Source organism: Monodelphis domestica, chromosome 1, assembly GCF_027887165.1.
Source record: "Monodelphis domestica isolate mMonDom1 chromosome 1, mMonDom1.pri, whole genome shotgun sequence".
NCBI lineage: Eukaryota > Metazoa > Chordata > Mammalia > Didelphimorphia > Didelphidae > Monodelphis > Monodelphis domestica.
Window position 1 is genome coordinate 259,714,018 of NC_077227.1, and position 18,114 is coordinate 259,732,131.

The 18,114-nt window shown below is 36.7% G+C and overlaps 1 protein-coding gene across 3 annotated transcripts in view; it reads right to left on the reverse strand.

Moving 5' to 3' along the window:
- RGS6 (regulator of G protein signaling 6) overlaps positions 1–18,114 on the reverse strand; it is a 773,101-nt gene that overhangs the window by 237,139 nt on the left and 517,848 nt on the right. The window lies entirely within an intron of this gene.

Here is an 18,114-nt window from a genome sequence, read left to right on the forward strand (position 1 = left end):
CAAATGCAAAAATCTTCTTTTTGATATTCAAAGCCTTTCATAGCCCCCTCCCAACCTTTTCCAGGTTTCTAATACCTTACATTACACATTGACCTCCTGGTTGTTCCAAAAATAAAACACTACAACTCTTTGGAGAAACTTTTGAATAGTAGGAAATACCTTTGTTTATATCTTAAGCAATTCAACTGGATAAATATCTATCAAATAAGTTGCTTTCCCACTCTGGGTCTCAGTTTTTTTACTCATAAAATAAAAGACTTAGACTAGAGACCATTGCTAAGGTCTCTGTCAGCTCTAAAAACCTCTTATGTTCCTAACCACTTTTACTGCTACTCCCTCCCCAACCAGTCCAATTCAGCCAATTCCATTGACTATTTCCTGAACATATCTCTGCATGTCCTATTAGTTTGCTTTGTTTATTTTATTCCTTTTATTTTCAGTTCTCCGTTATCCTGTCTCTAATCAGAACCTTAGTCATCTTTCAATGGTAAGCTCAAATAACACCTTATTTATGAGGTCTTTCTTCATCTTCCCAACTGTATGTGATTTTTAGCCAGCTCCATCTCTATAATGGTTGTTTCCCAGGAGGATGTCTGCAAGGGCTAGACTAGAAACATTACTGTTCCTAAGGTTCTTATATTCAGGGGCCAGGGAGGTCTCCATGAAGGTCTGAGGAGAAATGGTGGTCAAGGTGGAAGACTTAGTTTGACCTGCCTGGTATATGTTGCTTCTAGTCTCCCTCTCAGGATGATTTGCTAGTTGGTTGGCAGCTAGTAGGACAATTGCTTCTGTGGATGATGGCCATAAAGGCTGGGCTTGAAGCAGAACCAGATATCTGGGGGAGAAAGGGGGTACTACTTCTCTCTAAACCCACTGTTGTTCAGTTGTTTCAATTGTATTCTATTCTTTGTGACCCCATTTGGGGTTTTCTTGGTAAAGATACTGGAATGGTTTGACATTTCCTTCTTCATCTCATTTTGCAGATGAGGAAAACAAGGCAAACAGTGACTTGTCCAGGGTCACACAGATGATAAGTACCTGAGGTCTTATTTGAACTCAGGAAGATGAGTCTTCCTAATTCTGGACCCAGCCAATGCTATACCACACTAGCCTAATCCATATTATGCTACACTCTGAATCCACCTAGACCTTTATTTCTATCTTTCTTATGACATGGATCATATTTACCAAGTTTATGATTATTAATTTACCGATCCCCCCCCCCCCCCCCCGTTAGACTAAAACCTGCATTAGAGGAAGGACTGTGGCTAGGTATTGCAGTGCTGGATCTTGAGTCTGAAAGACCTGAGTTCTTTGCAATCCTGGATTAGAGTCCATAATAAACACCTAATATGAGCCTCAAAGATTTGTTAGTAGATTATGTTGACCCAAGGTCATGTTTCGTTGTGTTCTCATTTTCTGCTGGGGCATTAAATAGTATCTTTGGCATAATTGGAGAATTGTTCTCTTTCATGGAACTGCACTTTCTCAGAGAATTCTGATGGGACAGTTTACTCTTCAAAAGTGTCTCAGGATTGGTGGCTCAGGGAATTGAGAGTAAGGCTTAACGATGGGAGGTTCTGGGTTCAAATATGATCTCTGACACTTCTTAGCTGTGTGACTCTAGCCAACTCATGTAACCCTCGTTGCCTCGCCCTTCCTGCTCTTTTGCCTTAGAACCAATATACAGTATTGAATCTAAGACAGAAGGTAAGGGTTCAAAAGAAAAAATAAAGTGTTTGAATAAGTATTGAAAGCTTTTTGTTCAACTTCCTGAAACTGCACATGAGAGAAGCTACTTTGACTCTAGAATAGCCCACAGAGTATACATCTTCTTCTGTCATAATAGATACAAAATGGTGACCCCCACTGATCACTAGTCTTACTTGTGTCAAGTGTTTGGCACAGTGCCTGGAACACAGTAGGCTCTCTATAAATATCTAGTCCTTTTATTTTTGTAACTCTTACAATCTTGTAAGTATTGTGCTTCATTCAATTAATACTTGTGGAGGGGAATCATCAGTTGGTATTGAAGTCAGTGAGCAAAAGAAAAAAAGCCTAAGGGTTTTCAAAATGATGCATATTTTGGATCCAGTGAAACTTGGGAGACTAGAATCATAAATTGTATTTATAGCTCAAGTGATCTAGATGGAAATTCAGCAACAACTTAGAGGGGCGAAAAGAACCACAACATCCAGGCCATTAAGTAGGTCTTTGATGGCAATCACTTTTAGTCTGTGCTGATATAGAGAGGATTTAAAGCACTGATTTATCCCAGAAAGTTTCCATAACTCATTTCCAGTCTGCTGAACAATCTAGCTCCTATGATAAGCCTGGGGAAAAAAAGCATTTGTTCTTTATTTCCCCAAGCAGATAGGAGTACCTTTTCCATTCTGTCCATCATTTCCTAAGACCAGACATCCCTCTTCAATCACTAGGAAAGAAGCTCATAAGAAGAAGCAGTCCCTGTACTTAAGCAGTCCTTAATTTATCAAGACTTGTTATGATTAAAGTGATCTCAAGAGACTGATTTTGGAGTAAGAATATAAGTTTATTGATGATATCAGGTTCATTGATTAGATCAACATCATAATCAATAAAGTGATATAGGTTTCTATGGTTGTTTCTTATAACCGTGGACCAGTCAGCTGAGCTAGGCAGTCTAATAAATAGATTTTTAGGAGCTTGACCATCCCAGGACATCTTTAATTGATGATAGCTACTTAAGAGGTGGTCCATCAACCAATCCACTCCTCCCCATAGATAGACAGGTCATGTCCACAGGAAAAGAACCCTGGTCTCCTTCATTTATTAACCAAATTCTGTTAAGAAGTAAGAATTTCTTTGGGATAACAAGGATAAAGAAAATGCAAAAATTAGCAGACTCAATAGTATCTCTGACCCAGATGCCAGACAGAGGGATACACAGTAATTCTCCCTAATATACAAAAATTAACATAGTATGTGAAAAATAAATTCTCAGAGAAGGATGTACAACTATAATATCTAATATTTTATATTGGTATTTTAACAATTATTTAGCAAAGATTTAGATGCTTACTGCATATAAGTTAATGTTATATATTCTGGGGTACACAGTTAAACACAGTCTCTACCCTTTTCACTCATTATTTTAGGAGCAGTTGTGATGTAGTGGATGGAGTGCTGGACTAGGACCCAAGAAGACTAGAACTAGAGTTCAGATCCTAACTCAGTTACTTACTAGCTCTCTGATTTTAGGCAAGTTGCTTAACATGTCTCAGTCTCAGTTTCCTCATCTGTAAAATGAAGAGAATAACAGCACCTACTTTCTAGCACATTACGATCAGAGGAGATAACACATGAAATGCTTTGTAAATCTCAAAGCAGAATGTGATTAGTAGCTATCAATACTCCAGGACAGTGGTGGCAAACTTGTGGCACAGGTGCCAAAGATAGCACACAGATATCTCTGTAGGCATGCTGCTGTCCCACTCCCTCCACCCCCCAACCCAGAGTTTGTTACTAGAAAGGCAGAGAGACTAGAGTGAATCTGCTCCCCTACCCCTCTCTACACCTAATGTCATTCTTTCACATCATCTACCCCTCTGCCCAGCAGCCCAATGGGGGTGCTTTCTCCCTCTCCTGTGTGGGGTAAAGGGGACAGGGCATGCTGGGTGGTTTAGTAGGTAAGTGAGCTAGATTTGGACTCAGGAAGACTTGAGTTCAAATCTAGCCTCAAACATTTACTACCAAGCTTCTGGCAGCCTCAGTTTCCTCATCTGCAAGAAAGGAATTACAATAATAGTATATTACTGGAGGTATTGTGAGTATCAAATGATTTAGCATATGTAAAGTGCTTTGTAAACCCCAAATCACCATTTAAATGCTATTAATTATTAATAGTCATTTCTACAAGTAAAATCATATGAGTTTTTGATGTTGAACCATTTGATGGTGCTAAAGGTTTTCATGGCAAGAACTTTCTTTTCTGGGTCTCCAGTAGCTGTGGTTAGAGCCTCTATAGGAGCTAAGGCTAGGGTACATCCCTGTAATGGTTATTTCCCAGGAGAATACCTACAAGGACTAGGCTAGTAACTTTGCTATTCCTAAGGTTCTTACATTCAAGGATCAGGGATATCTCCAATGAAGGTCTGAGGAGAAATGGTGTTGGTATTGATTTGACTTGCCTGGCATATGCTGCCTCAAGTCTCTCATTCATGAATGACAGTTGGTTGGCAGCTAGTGGAGACAGCCAAACCTTTCTCCCCAGGATTTGCTTCCTTTGATGATGGCCATAAAGACTGGGTTTGAGGCAAAACCAGATATCTAGGAGGGTGCTATCACTCTCATGAGATTTGTGCTTCTGTTTCCATTTGCAGCAGATCTGGGGATTTGGAGAACATTGTTTTTCCCAAGGCTTTTGGGGTCTAGTAGTGGAGAACAACCTCTGCAGAGGCATGGAAATGTGAGGAACAGCAAATACATAAAGATGGCTAGAAAATAGATCATTTTAAAGAGAATGAGGCTGCCATAGGGCAACTAGGTGGTGCAATGGATAGAGCTTTGGGTTGGGGTTTGGCATCAGGAAGACTCATCTTTTTGGGTTCAAATTCATCCTCAGACATTTGCTATCTGTCTGACCCAGGACAAGTCACTTTAACCTTGTTTGTCTCGGTTTCCTAATCTAGAAAATGAGCTAGAAAAGGAAATGGCAAACCATTCCAGTATCTTTGCCAAGAAAAGCCCAAATCGGCTCATGAAGAGCCAGATAAGGCTGAAAGAATTTAACAACAATGTATAATTTCTAGCATTGTCCTTTTTTCCCCTTTAGAAATGTGGGATATCTGACCATTTTCTGAATGATTAGATTATCAATATTCATAGGCCTTATCTGATCAATAGTGTTAACACTTTAAAAAAATAACTCAAATATCCTTTGCCCTGGTGTCACATGACTGGTTTCATCTTTGTTCCTTCAGGAGAAGTTGCGATAGTATATGATTTTATTACCTTGGTTTTTCTAATTATCTGGGATCTTTGCACAAATCACTTCTCTTTGGGCCTCATTTTGCTGTGATAAAATGATGTCTATTTCAGACAAAATTGTCTCTAACAGTTGACGAGTCCATAAATCCCTTCTTCCTTCTGAGCCATCTCTTGTTCCTGGATATGAGCAGAAATCAATTCCATTTCTTTAATAAAGAAAGCTGTAAGCCATTGGGTGCATCTTTGGGGCCTAAAATTTTCCATACAGATCAATAAGCAAGTGGCCCTTATCTGGCATTTAAGCAATAGTGAGAAACCTTTTATGGGTGATCGATACTTTAGCTGATACTGATTGGAAATATAGAGTCCTTCAGTACTTAAAATATTTGGGCACTTTTCTCAGAGGATCACAAAAGACTTTGTTGGCCTTATTATGACTCTTCTTCCACCAAACAGAGAATGCCACAAGCACAAAAAACTGCTCATTTGGAAAATGATGCATTTATATAATGGTGATGTATTTTTAGAAAGAAACAGAATTCACAAATATGATTCATTGAAAGGAACTGGGTGTGTGTGAATATAATAATATTCAAGGTTAAAACTGAAACACGGGACAAGAGACTCTGTTGTACAATGGAAGAAACATTGAACTTGAGGTCTGGCTTCGACGTGATCATGAACAAATCATCTACTCTACCTGAGGCTCAACTTGTCCATTCATAAAATGGTATATGAGCCCTTGCAGGTTCCTGGGAGATACCATGGGCTTTGCTCCTCCTCCTTTGATATCTCTAGTACTTCTTTGAAACCTTTGGACTTCAAGGAAATTTGCATGGTCTGACTCTAGTTGAATGGAGTTGGAAATGAAGATGGTGAGGAAGTAGAGAGGGGGATTTAGAGTAAGGATAGGGAGAAGTGGAAGGAGAGAGGGAAAATGAGGCAAGAAAGAGGAAAGAGACGATGCAGGCTGAGAGGCAGAAGCAATAGAGTAACGGGATGCCAAAGTGGGAGAAGACGTCAATATGTCAGGAAATCTCCTTACCCCCGAACAAAAGGAGACCTTAAAACTGAGGTCAGATGTGGAGGAATAAACCCAGATCTTGCCCTTTGCTGGTACTGTGTGAGTTGTAGGGCAAAGAAAACTACTCCCAAGAGATCTTAGTTCTCCTTTATGGAGGAACAAACTCAAGGAGGTATTCTCTTTCTGGAATGGGTCTATAGATCCATAAGAAATGTTGACCTTAGCAAAAGGTGGGTTTCTTAATTCTCAACCACCCCGGTGTGGCATTCTGAGTTTAAACAATTATATAGGTCACTGAATGCCTATCTGAAGGGAAAGGTCTTCTGTTTCTGGTTTTAAATTTCTCTGTGTTGAGGTATAAGTCCTTCACTGAGTATGTTACTTATTTTACATGCTTTGCTTTGTTGTTAAGTTGGTGCTTAAAGGAGGAATTGAATATCTCTTGGAGAAAGCTAGAAATAAATCAAATCCAAATGTTTCTTAGGAGAAATCTGAGAGAGGGAACAAATAATCAATTTCTACTGAGAAGCTCTTTGAAGTTTGAACCCAGTCCATGTGAGCTTACATCTATGGGCTTGAGCCATAGGTTTCATTTTGGATAATAATACTTGAGCTATGCTTTAGTAGTTGCCTATTTGAGATGCATTCCAGTAGAGTGAATAGAGTGCCAGACTTGGATGCAGAAAGACCTGGGTTCAGTCTTGCCTTTGACACTTATTGGCTATAGGCAGATTTCTTAGTTTTCTCATCTTATATAAAATAAGTAGTGAGAACTAGAATATCTATAAGGTACTTTCTAGTTCTGAATCCTATGATTCCTATTCTTTTTTTAACTCTTACCTTCTGTCTTCAAATAAACACTAAGTTACTATTCCAAGTTAGAAGAGAGGTAAGGGCTAGGCGATTAGGATTAAGTGACTTGCCCAGGGTCACACAGGTAAGACGTACTTGATGCCAAACTTGAGCCCAGGATCTTCCACTTTCAGGCCTGGCTCTCTATCCACTGAGTTACCTAGCTGCCCCTTTATGATTCTTTAAAGCATAGAATCTTAGAACTGGAAGGGGGATTGTTGTTGGTTTTTTTTTCATGACCTCATTTGGGGTTTTCTTGGTAAAGATGTTGGAATATTTCACTACTGCCTTCTCCAGTTTATTTTACAGATGAGGAAACTGAGGCAATTAAGTAACTAAGGCCAGATTTGAACTCAGGAAAATGAGTCTTCCTGATTCCAGGGCACTATATTCATTATGCCACCTAGATGCCCTCCTTCTAATCTTTACCCCTTGTTTTATAAAGTCCAAAGATGAAAGAAACTGCTAAAGATATAGAAGAGGAAATCAGAAAGTTGGGGTTTATGTGGTCCCCTGTTTGACTCTAGAGAAAATGCAACAGGGAAGTTAGGAAAAGATACATTGTTGAGTTCAAGGAAGCACTCTGTTATTGATTTTTTATTCCACATCAAGCCTGTCTGTCCATCTCTGCTTACAGAGGATGGATTTATACTCCTGACCAAAGAAAATTATGGATGGCATTTTTATTATTTTCTTAGATGGATCATTAAATGAATTAATTGGCTTTCCCTCCCCAAGTTTCTTCTGCAAAAGATGAAAACACAAGCAAAATCACATCTAGATAATAGAAAAGTTCTCCTGCAGCAACTTAACAGAGAAAGGCAACGTGTGCCTCGGGCATGAAGGTTCTTTCTACTGAAGCGTTTCATCTTGACTTTGCAATCAGTTGCCTATTTCTGTCTGCTAATGACTGTCACGTCAGCGCCTGCATTTCATTAGAGAGAATCCTTCTGTTTTGGTGTCTCTGAATGAGTAGAAGATGACTCCTTGGACATATCTCATCAGCCCAGGAGGCAGAAATCAGAATGGGAAAATGATAATCATATTTCTTAATCCAAAATGTGCAGGCTTCACTGAGCAAGGCTCAGCCCCATATGTGCTCCAGCAAGTTCAGAGTATCCTTCTCTTTGGGGTCCTCAAAACAAAAAGCACTGCGGTTCTAAACAGATTGCTGGTCATTCACCTTCTGTCCTAGATATCAGTGCTACCTTCCTGGGACAGTTTTCTAAAACAACCTTAAGACATTAAAGAGATCGGCTGTTTTGAAACCCCAAAACACAATCATTTTCTTAGTGAGTGTCTGAAAGCCAAATGTTAGATCTGTCCTTTTCTCTGAACAGCTTTCCTTGTTTCAAACCAGGATAAGTCACTTTAATGGTTCCCCAGTGTGGCTCACTTGTTTGCATTTGTAGGCCCTTTCCCATATTCTAGAATTGGCTCTGGTCCAAGTAAAAAGCAGAAAAGAGACCTCCTGTTTGAATTAAGGGTTGCCTGAGTTTCAGGCCTTCCCCGTTATGAGTACTCTTTGGATGTTGCCATATCTTGGTTTCTTATAGCCAAAAGTATAAATACAGGAACCCAACCTACATGGGTAATATACATAGCAATAGCTAAAACATTCTTAGGAAAAGTACCTGAAACCAAAAATGAAAAGGAAGAGGAAAAGATCCCACATGTATGACAATATTTGTAGCAGTCCTGTTTATAGCAAAGAAACTAAGGGAGTTTTCCCTCAATTGGGAAGTGGCTGAATAAGTTATTGTTATTTATTATATTATTTAATAAATAATTTTTTAAAACCTTATCTTCTGTGTAAGAATCAACATTAATTATAAATTTTAAGATAGTAAGGGCTAGGTAGTTGGGCTTAAGGGACTTGCCCAGGATCATATAGCTAGGAAGTGTGAAGCCAGATTCGAGTCTCAGTCCTCCCAATTCCAGGCCTGGCTCTTTATCCTCTGTGTTACCTCACTCTTCTGACTGGATAAATTATTCAGTGGCATGATATTGAATGCAATTGAGTGTTATTGTATTGCAAGAAATGGTGAAAGGGAAACATGAGAAGACTTGTCTGAGTGGACCTGGAATGAAATGAGCAGGACTAGGAGTACAATTCACATAATAATTATACCTTTATGAGGAAAAGCAACTTTAAAAGACTCAATAATTATAAACAAAGCATTGACCAAACAGAGGACCAATGATTAAATGTGAGTCTCACCACCTTTTAGAGATGTAAAGGTCTAAAAATGTATAAGGAGAAAGATTTTCTTTGGAAATGGCTTATTTTGCTTGACTATTATAAGGGAATGTTTTTCTTTTCTCTGATAGTAGAGATGAGATTGGGGAAAGGGAAAAAGATAGTGATGTTGCTGAAAAAAGGGAAGAGAAAAGAATTAAAAATGTTAGGGAAGCATTTGCTTTTAATGCACTAAAGTAAACTGAAGGAAGGTCAGAGGGAAACAGATAAGTGGGACAACTTTGGAAAAAAACTGCTGAATTTATTATGTACTTTAAAATATACCTAAGCTGTACAGAAACCTGGCAGTGAGACACAAAAGGAGGGAAATCCTATGTACTCCAGCCTGTTCATGACTTTGGATTTCAGGCTTGGATATTTATGGTCTTTTTAGGGCCTGCAAGCACCACATGTCATCTGCTCCTCTTTTAAGACTTATTCTTCTGCTGGATTAAGTGATGTCTCTCCTACTCTCCAGGCTGCTGAAACAGTGTTAAGCTCCTTCACCTAATAGCAGCCTTAAGCCTATGTCTGCAGAATTTCCCAGGTCTGCTACTTTGTCCAGTCCCCGAGGCAATATAATGCTCTTTCAGTGAAAAGCAGTTCCTTTTAATCCTTATATTTATGTTGGCCCTCTATATGTTTTAAAGGATTTTCTTCTGGATTATAGAGGGTTGGGGCAAGCCCTTGCCAGATTTCCAGTCTCTCAAGCTACAGAAGGCAATAAGGAACAAGGCAATGAACTCTTTACACAGCATAGGATTCCCCCATCAGCCTTCTGCACCAAGGATTGCCCATTCCATCAGCTCTCCTCATCAGTGTCAGAGCCTTCCTGTCTCTAGTACTGAGATCCTTTAAGATATGCATCTTAGCTTTAGGCATTTCTTGTGGCATTTTCTTTAAGCAGTTCCTCTAACTGAGTTCTTTGAGCCTTCTCTTGATTTCCTAAATGCATTTTCATTCCATGTCTTCTCTCTGACTCCCCTACTTGAATTTGAGGCTGCCTCATGGGGAGGAATCCACTTCTATCAGTTAGCCAAAAATACTTAATAAGCACTTGATATGTTGCAGTCACTGTGCTAAGTGCTGGACATACAAGGAAGAGGAAAACCACCAATCAAACAAAAATCATCCTTATTCTCAAGGACCTCACAGCCTAATGGGGGAGAAAATATGCAAACAATATCTTAGACTCTCCCTAGCTGTGTAGCCCCTGATATGTCATTTAACCTCTACAGTGGTACCTTGATACACGAGCACCTTAAGTCATGAGCCATTTGAGCTACTAGCAGTCACAATCAGGATTTTTTGCTTTAAGTCATGAGCAGATATTTGAATCATGAGCTTTGGTCACCCTCCACTAGATAGCCTGATGAATGTTAAGTTTCACAAATTGCACAAGGCTGTCTGCTTTAGTTCAGTGTTTATCTGGCTGTGTGAGCATCTATATTGAACTGCTTTTGATTTCTTCTTTATTTTTGTCTTTATTTTCATTTTTTTGGGCAAATTTCTTAACTTTTAACTATGGGTCCTGACGATGGAAAAGGATCGAAGGAGTTACAGCAGCAGCAGCATACGGAGCTTTTGCAGGAAATTAGGGGTGACGAGCCAGAGGTAGATGCGGTAATCAGTACAAGTGAGATTAAGGAAATGTTGAGCATTTGAGAAAAAAATTAAACAGTTTATTGAAAAGACACACCCAAAAAAGTTGCAACAGGTCATGTGTTGGAGCTATGTCATAACACTTCTTTCACAAATTATCAAAATGTTCTGAAAGGGAGGAAGAAACAAACTTCAATGGAAAGGTGTTTGTTGAAACAGCCTCTAAGTGAAATAGAGCAAAGTGTGGCAAAACAGCCAAAATTCAACGAAGAAAATGATGATAATTAAAGTGAAAAAATAGCGACTAAGTTGGGCAATAAAGTTACATATCATAAGTATTGTCTAAGGTCAATTTTGCATTTAAATGTAGTGTTACGTGTATAGAGAGTAAGTTATGTTAAGTGATAGTACAGGAAATGAAAACCTTCTCCATCAGCATCTTTGCCTGTCCTTGAAGGTAAATAACATTTCATAAACAAGTTTATTTCTTTACATTCTTTCTTATCATTTATAAATATATTTATTTGTTATTTACAAAGTACATTTTTGTATTTAAAAGCATATAAAACAAAAAATTCAAGGTTTTTTTGGGCCAGAATGGATTAATTGCATTTCCACTTATTTAAATGGGGAAATTCAATTTGACACATGAGCAAATTGAGTTATGAGCTTGACTGTGGAATGAATTAAACTCTTGTGTTGAGGTACCACTGTATTTGCCTTAGTCCGCTAGAGAAGGAAACACCAAACTACTCCAGTTTTTTTTTTTTCCCCAAGAAAACCTCATATGGGGCCATGAAGAGTCAGACATGACTGAATGACTGAACAATGACAATGTATGTATAGTGTATGCCTGTGTGTGAACAGATACATACATAATGTCAGGTCTAGAATTAAGCAGAAAGAGGAGAGCAAGAAATTGCAAAGCTCACTTAAAGACTCCCAAATTTTCTGAGAAACAAATCACCATCTTTTTAATAGCAATATTCTTTGGTGGTGCTTTATGACTACAAACTTTGGAACATATTATTTTCCAAAAAATTGAAAATGAACATGACATAGAGGGCAATGGAGAGATGTAAGGCACCTATGCATTTTGAAGAACAGGAGTAAATGATGTCCAGGGAATGTAGGATGGAGAAGATGGTGACCTGATTATGTGGCAAGGATAAGGGACAGTCTAAGTGTCCCATTTGCATCTTTACAATATTGGGAAAAAAACATATAAGGATGCCTATATGTTAGGTGGACATTCTAGGGCAAACATGTGGGAGGGACAAGAATCACACAGTTTTGGGAGGTAGGGATGGATTGGGATTTTTATCATGAGCAGAAACATACAAATAATAATAACATTACAGATTCATTCAAGTAGAAAGTATGGATAAGACCATCCTTAATATCTACCTTACAATGGTTGTTTTAAGGCTCAAATGAAATAATGTAAATAAATTGCTTTACCAACCTTAAAGTGCTACATAAGTGTTAGCAATAATTATATATACACATATATCATGTATTATATATGTTATATTATTATATATTACATATACATTTTGCAATTAGATGGTGTAGTAGATAGCGATCTAGATATAGAAAGAATAGCATTAGATAGATCTGACTTAGAAAAGAGCTTCATATATTTACTGGCTGTGTGACCCTGGGCAAGTTACCTAAACACTGTTTCTTTCAGTTATCTCTCTGTGAAATGGAGAAAAAGCTTCTGAAAAAATATAGCATCCATTCCTATTGAAAACATGAGAAAGCACAGGAATAAAAGGGCCTTTCCTTAAAATAATAAGTACTATTTATTTAAAACCATTAGCAAGTATAACTGGTAATGAAGATAAGTTAGAAGTCTTCCCAATAAGATCAGGAATAAAGCAAAGATGCCCATTATTACCACTATTATTAATATTGTACTCGAAATGCTAGCTTTAGCAATTAGAGAAAAAAGAAATTAAAGGAACTAAAGAAGACAATAAGGAAAATAAACTATAACTCTAGTTAATAGTTTCATGTAGAAAAGATCTAAGAATTTTAGGTGGTCCTTATGATACAATGGATAAGTGGGTAAAAATATCTCAAGAGTCCTTAGGGCATAAAGGCAGGCCATCTGGTAATATTCATGAATCTAACTGGCACTGTGTTATGGTAATGGACACTGATAATGGCACTGGGGATAATAAGCACTGATAGACCTGAATAAGCACTGGAAGGGCAAATGGTAAGGCCCAGTGATCTACATTCTTATCAGAATTTCAATCAGAGGATCCTTGATCAGAACATGGAGATACCAATCCAATTCCCATCCAATTCCCATCCCACTATATTCCTAAGGGGGGACACAGAAAAGTAGAAAATCTTCTACTGAATTCTGCCAATAGTTTTTGGGAGATCATGTTTCCTCTTTTATAAAATAGGAATTACAATAATACCCATACTCCAGGGTTATTATAAAGACCAAATGAGATAATAGCTGTAAAGCACTTAGCACAGTGCCTGACACATAGTAGATGCTCAATAAATGCTTATTTTCCCTTTCCTCAACCCCTCTTTTCTCTGTTCTCGGTCTTAAAGGTTAAATATATCCCAATTATATAAGGTATTAATGTACAGTTATGATGTACATATTTTCTAAACAATTTACATTTCTTCTCCTTACCAGAGGATAAGCAGGTAATGAATTCTGGGGAGCTACAATAATTCATGAAGCTGTCATTGAGTCATTAAAAATGGTGGTCATTATCACCAAAGAATAGGAAAGAAATAAAATCAGCTCCCTGAATTTTTAGAAAATTGCAAAATTTCAGGCTTGGAAAAGATCTCAAAGAACATCTCCTATGATCCATAATCAAATAAAAATCTCCTCTACAATATCTGAGACATGATCATCCCACATTTTCTTCATGGTCCCTAGTGAGTAAGTAATCCAGTATACTATTGTATGGAGCTAATTGTTAGAAAGTTTATTCCTTATACAGAGCTCTAATCTGCCTTTCTCCAACTTTCAGACATTGCTCCTTGTTCTGTCCCAGGATTCAAGCAGAGTCCTCATAACTAAACTCTACTTATCTGATTGGAAGTGGGGGTGGGAATGAGATGGGGAAAGGCACGGTCTACAAACATCTATTTAAGGAGAGAGCTCAATTTAGAATGGCCTCTCATTTTTCACCTGGATTCAGTACTTTGTGACTTCTTTGACCACACTCCTAATGGTGAGTAACTTCTCCTCCCTCCCCCCTACTTTTCAGTGTTTTGTATTTTGTCTTTTCCCATTAGATTAAAACAAAACAAAAATCCTCTTACCTTATGTCTTAGTATAAATTCTAAAACAGAAACATGGTAAGGGCTAGGCAGTCAGGTTGTGACCTGCCCAGAGTCACATAGCTAAGAAGTATCTGAGTCCAGATTTGAACCCAGGTCTCCCCAACTTCAAGGCTGGCAATTTATCTGCTGTGCAATGTAGCTGCCTTTTTCCCCATAAGATTTTTAAACACCTTGAGGGCACAGCCATTTTTTTTCATATTCGTATCACCCAGTATTTAGCAGTGTGTGGGACAAAGTAGGTATTTAAAAAAATGTATGTTGATAATTGACTTATTCAAACATATGAATATTGCTATCACTTTCTTCCAAAGTCTTCTCTTTGTTAGCCTAATCATATTCTATTTCATTCAACCAATCTACAGATTCATAAGGTATCCTGGATGTTCTCCAGTCTTTATTATGATGTGATTCAAATTTCTCATCAGATGGGGATTATGAGCTATGAATTTTTATAAATTCAAGTTTCCAAAGACACTATCCAATACTCCCTTCATTCAGGAATTGGTGAATAATCTGCATTCAATTAATTTTTATGGATTTCAGATTTTCTTTTTAACAATAAATTAAGGAACAGAATTCATTATGCATTATCTAATGTAAAAAAAGCAGGAGTAGCAATCATGATAGCAGACAAAGCTAAAGTAGAAATTGATCTGATTAAAATAGATAAGGAAGAAAGTTACATTTTCCTAAAGGGTACTATAAACAATGAAGTAATATCATTATTATTGATAATAATAATTAATAAATCATTATTATAAATTATTATCATTATTATCAATTATTATCAATAAAAATATCATTACTAAACATTTATGCACCAAATGGTATAGTATCTATATTTCTAATGGAGAAATTAAAGGAACTTAAAGAGGAAATAGATTTGAACCAAAAAGTAAATAAGAAAGAAGTAAGGGAAGTAAGCAAAATATTAGAAAAATTAGAGTTAATAGATATCTGGAGAAATTTGAACAGGGATAAAAAAGAAATATGCCTTCTTCTCAGCAGTACATGGTATATATACAAAGATCGACCATGTATTAGAGCATAGAAATAATGCAAACAAATGCAGAAAAGCAGAAATAATAAATGCAACTTTTTCATATCATGGTGCAATCAAAGTTGTAATTAACAAGGGACCATAGAAAGACAAATCTAAAATTAATTGAGAACTAAAGAATCTAATTCTTCATAACTGGTAGGTCAAAAAAGAAATCATAGAAATAATTACAGACTTCATTAAAGAGAATGACAATGAGGAGACAATATAACAAAATCTATGGGATATAGCCAAAACAGTACTCCCGGGAAATCTCTGAGTGCATATGGCAACAAAATTGAGATGGAGGAGATCAATGAATTGGGTTTACAACTTGAAAAATTAGAAAAAGAACAAATTAAAACTCCCCAGATAAAAACTAAATTGAAAATACTAAAAGGAGAAATTAATAAAATTAAAAGTAAAAAAACCTATTAAACTAATAAATAGATCTAAAAGCTGGTATTTTGAAAAAACAAATAAAACAAAATACTGGTTAATCTAATAAAAATAAGAGAAAATAGATTGCTGAATAGAATATGTAGCAAACTTTGAAATAAGATTACCATATAAAACACAAATTCATGCTCAGAGATCGACAAAATATTATTTTTTCCAAGCTCTTTCTAATTTTATCATTTCCTTACTAATTTTTTGGGGGTTCACAATTGCAGTAAAAATGACCATTGATAACACTGAAGAACTGGAGATATTAAATTAGGATTAGTTAATTATACTACATGAAACATCATAACTATGGATTTACATTCCCTAACAATGAGTCTAGTGGTTACAAAGTATTTTCTTAATACTTTTAGTCTTATTGTATTGTTCCCAAAGTAAATTGTTAGTAGGCTAAAATTTGGTGAAGTCTTTCTTTCCCATTTGTTCTTTTTTTTTTAAACCTTACCTTCCATCTTGGAATTGGTTCTAAGGCAAAAGAGTGGTAAGGGCTAGGCAATGGGGGTTAAATAGCTTGCTCAGGGTCACACAGATAGGAAATGTCTAAGATCAGATTCGAACCCAGGACCACCCATCTCCAGGCCTTGTTTTTAAGCAGACATCAACATACACAATAATTTGCAAAGTGATCTTCAACTTAGAAACAAGTTTAGATTTCATTATCTCTTTAAAAGTTGGTCATTTTGAAAATTAAATTTGAAATTAAGTTCAAGAATGATCAAGGCCCATCATGGATTCTATTTATCCTTCTTTTGAGAGAACTGAGGCAATAAATTCTGAGCTCAAATCTTAGGCTCTAAATAAGATTCCTCTTCACCTTTTAAAGGTATAACTAACTAATAGCAATACCCACTACCAACATCATTCCTTTGATTGTTTCAGTTTCTTAAGAATTTCTTGAGATCTATGACATACATGGTTCAGGTTGAGTCACTACTATGGTCGAAATTACTGTGTTAGTTTTTTTTTTAATCATTTATTTTTGTAAGGGAAGGCTTACTTTGTGGTGTGGTATGAAGGGAGTGTGTGTATATATGTGCGTTATGGAGGGAGATAACTCTGGAAATGTCTGATATCAAAATAAAAGCCATTAATAATTAAAACAACAAAAATCATTCTATTAATCACATCTCTGTTCATTCACATAGATTTAGTCATTTTTATTGACACCTACTGGCTTGGCTTTGCCTTATCATATAAATTCATCTAGCCATCAAAGGTTTTTCATTTTGTTTCCTGTGTCTTCCTGTGTGAAGGCAACTAGATAACGATTAAACTATTTCCTTTATCAAGAGACAAATGACTCTTTCCTCACCTTCCTCTGCCTCCCTCTCCAAGGGCAGTTACTTACCAGAGGCCTCAGAGGAAAATGGTTTAGAACCATGGAGAGGTCAATTTGAAATAATTCCCACTAAAAGTGATGGCAAGTTTAATGGGCTCTACTCTGATCAGCTTTGGCCAGTTTTAGGGTTTGCAATAGACAGAGCACTAGATTGGGAGTCAGAAAGACCTGAGTTCAAATTTGACCTCAGACACATACTAGCTGTGTGACCCTGGGCAAGCCATTAACTCTGTTTGCCTCAGATTTTTTCATCTGTAAAATGAACTGGAGAAGGAAATGGCAAACTACTCTCTCTTTGTAAAAATGAAAAAAAAAATTCCTTAATGGGGTCATAAAGTTGGACACCACTAAAAATACTGAATAACAACAAATAGCTTTGATCGGGCTGTCCAATACAAGAGACTAATTACTTTGTTAGCTATAATCAAAGATGTACTTTCCTCTCCCTCTTCTTTCTTCCTCCACACATTAAGTAGAAATCTTCTGACTGATATGGGAATACTTCTTTTTTTAATACCCACATCTAACTGTGATACTAGGGCAAGATCTGTCTTTTTAAATACTCCCAAGCCTACGAAAAAATATTTGTCATTATTTAATCATTTGGTCTACTCTTGAACAGTCTTTAATTGAAAAAGAAACTTATTTAACCTCCCCAAGGTGTTTGAAAAGCAAGAAAATGAGATATAATAAAGTACATGTTTATCTGATTTGATTCTGATTTTAATCAGACTTGGAGCGAGCACAAGGATCCAAGGAAATATAGAGTCATCTGTTGACTCTACAAGAAAACTATAAAAAATAAACATTAATATCTGGAAAATATAAATTCTGTAGCTCCTTGTGAGAGCAATGTATAGTTTAAAAAGGGGGAAAGACATTTATGATTTCATTTAATCCTGGAGAGGAAATGAGGTAGCCTCTCCAGCTTGTTTCCTCAAGATTTCAATAGGGCAGGAAGCAGGCATTAGGCATTTAGTACAAATTCAGAAGAGGTAGAGCCAGTTGGTCCTCAGTTACTGACAACTCATTTCATGATATTCATAATAATAATATAATAACATTTATATGGCATTTTAAGATTTGAAAAGCACTTAAACATCTCATTTGATTTTCACAAGCATGTGTGTTAGATACTATTATTGTTACAATTTTACAAATGAGGAAAGTGAAGCAGATAGCAGTTAAATGACTTGCCCAGGGTCATAGACAGTAAGTGTCTGAGGCTAGATATGAATTTAGATTTTCCTGATTTT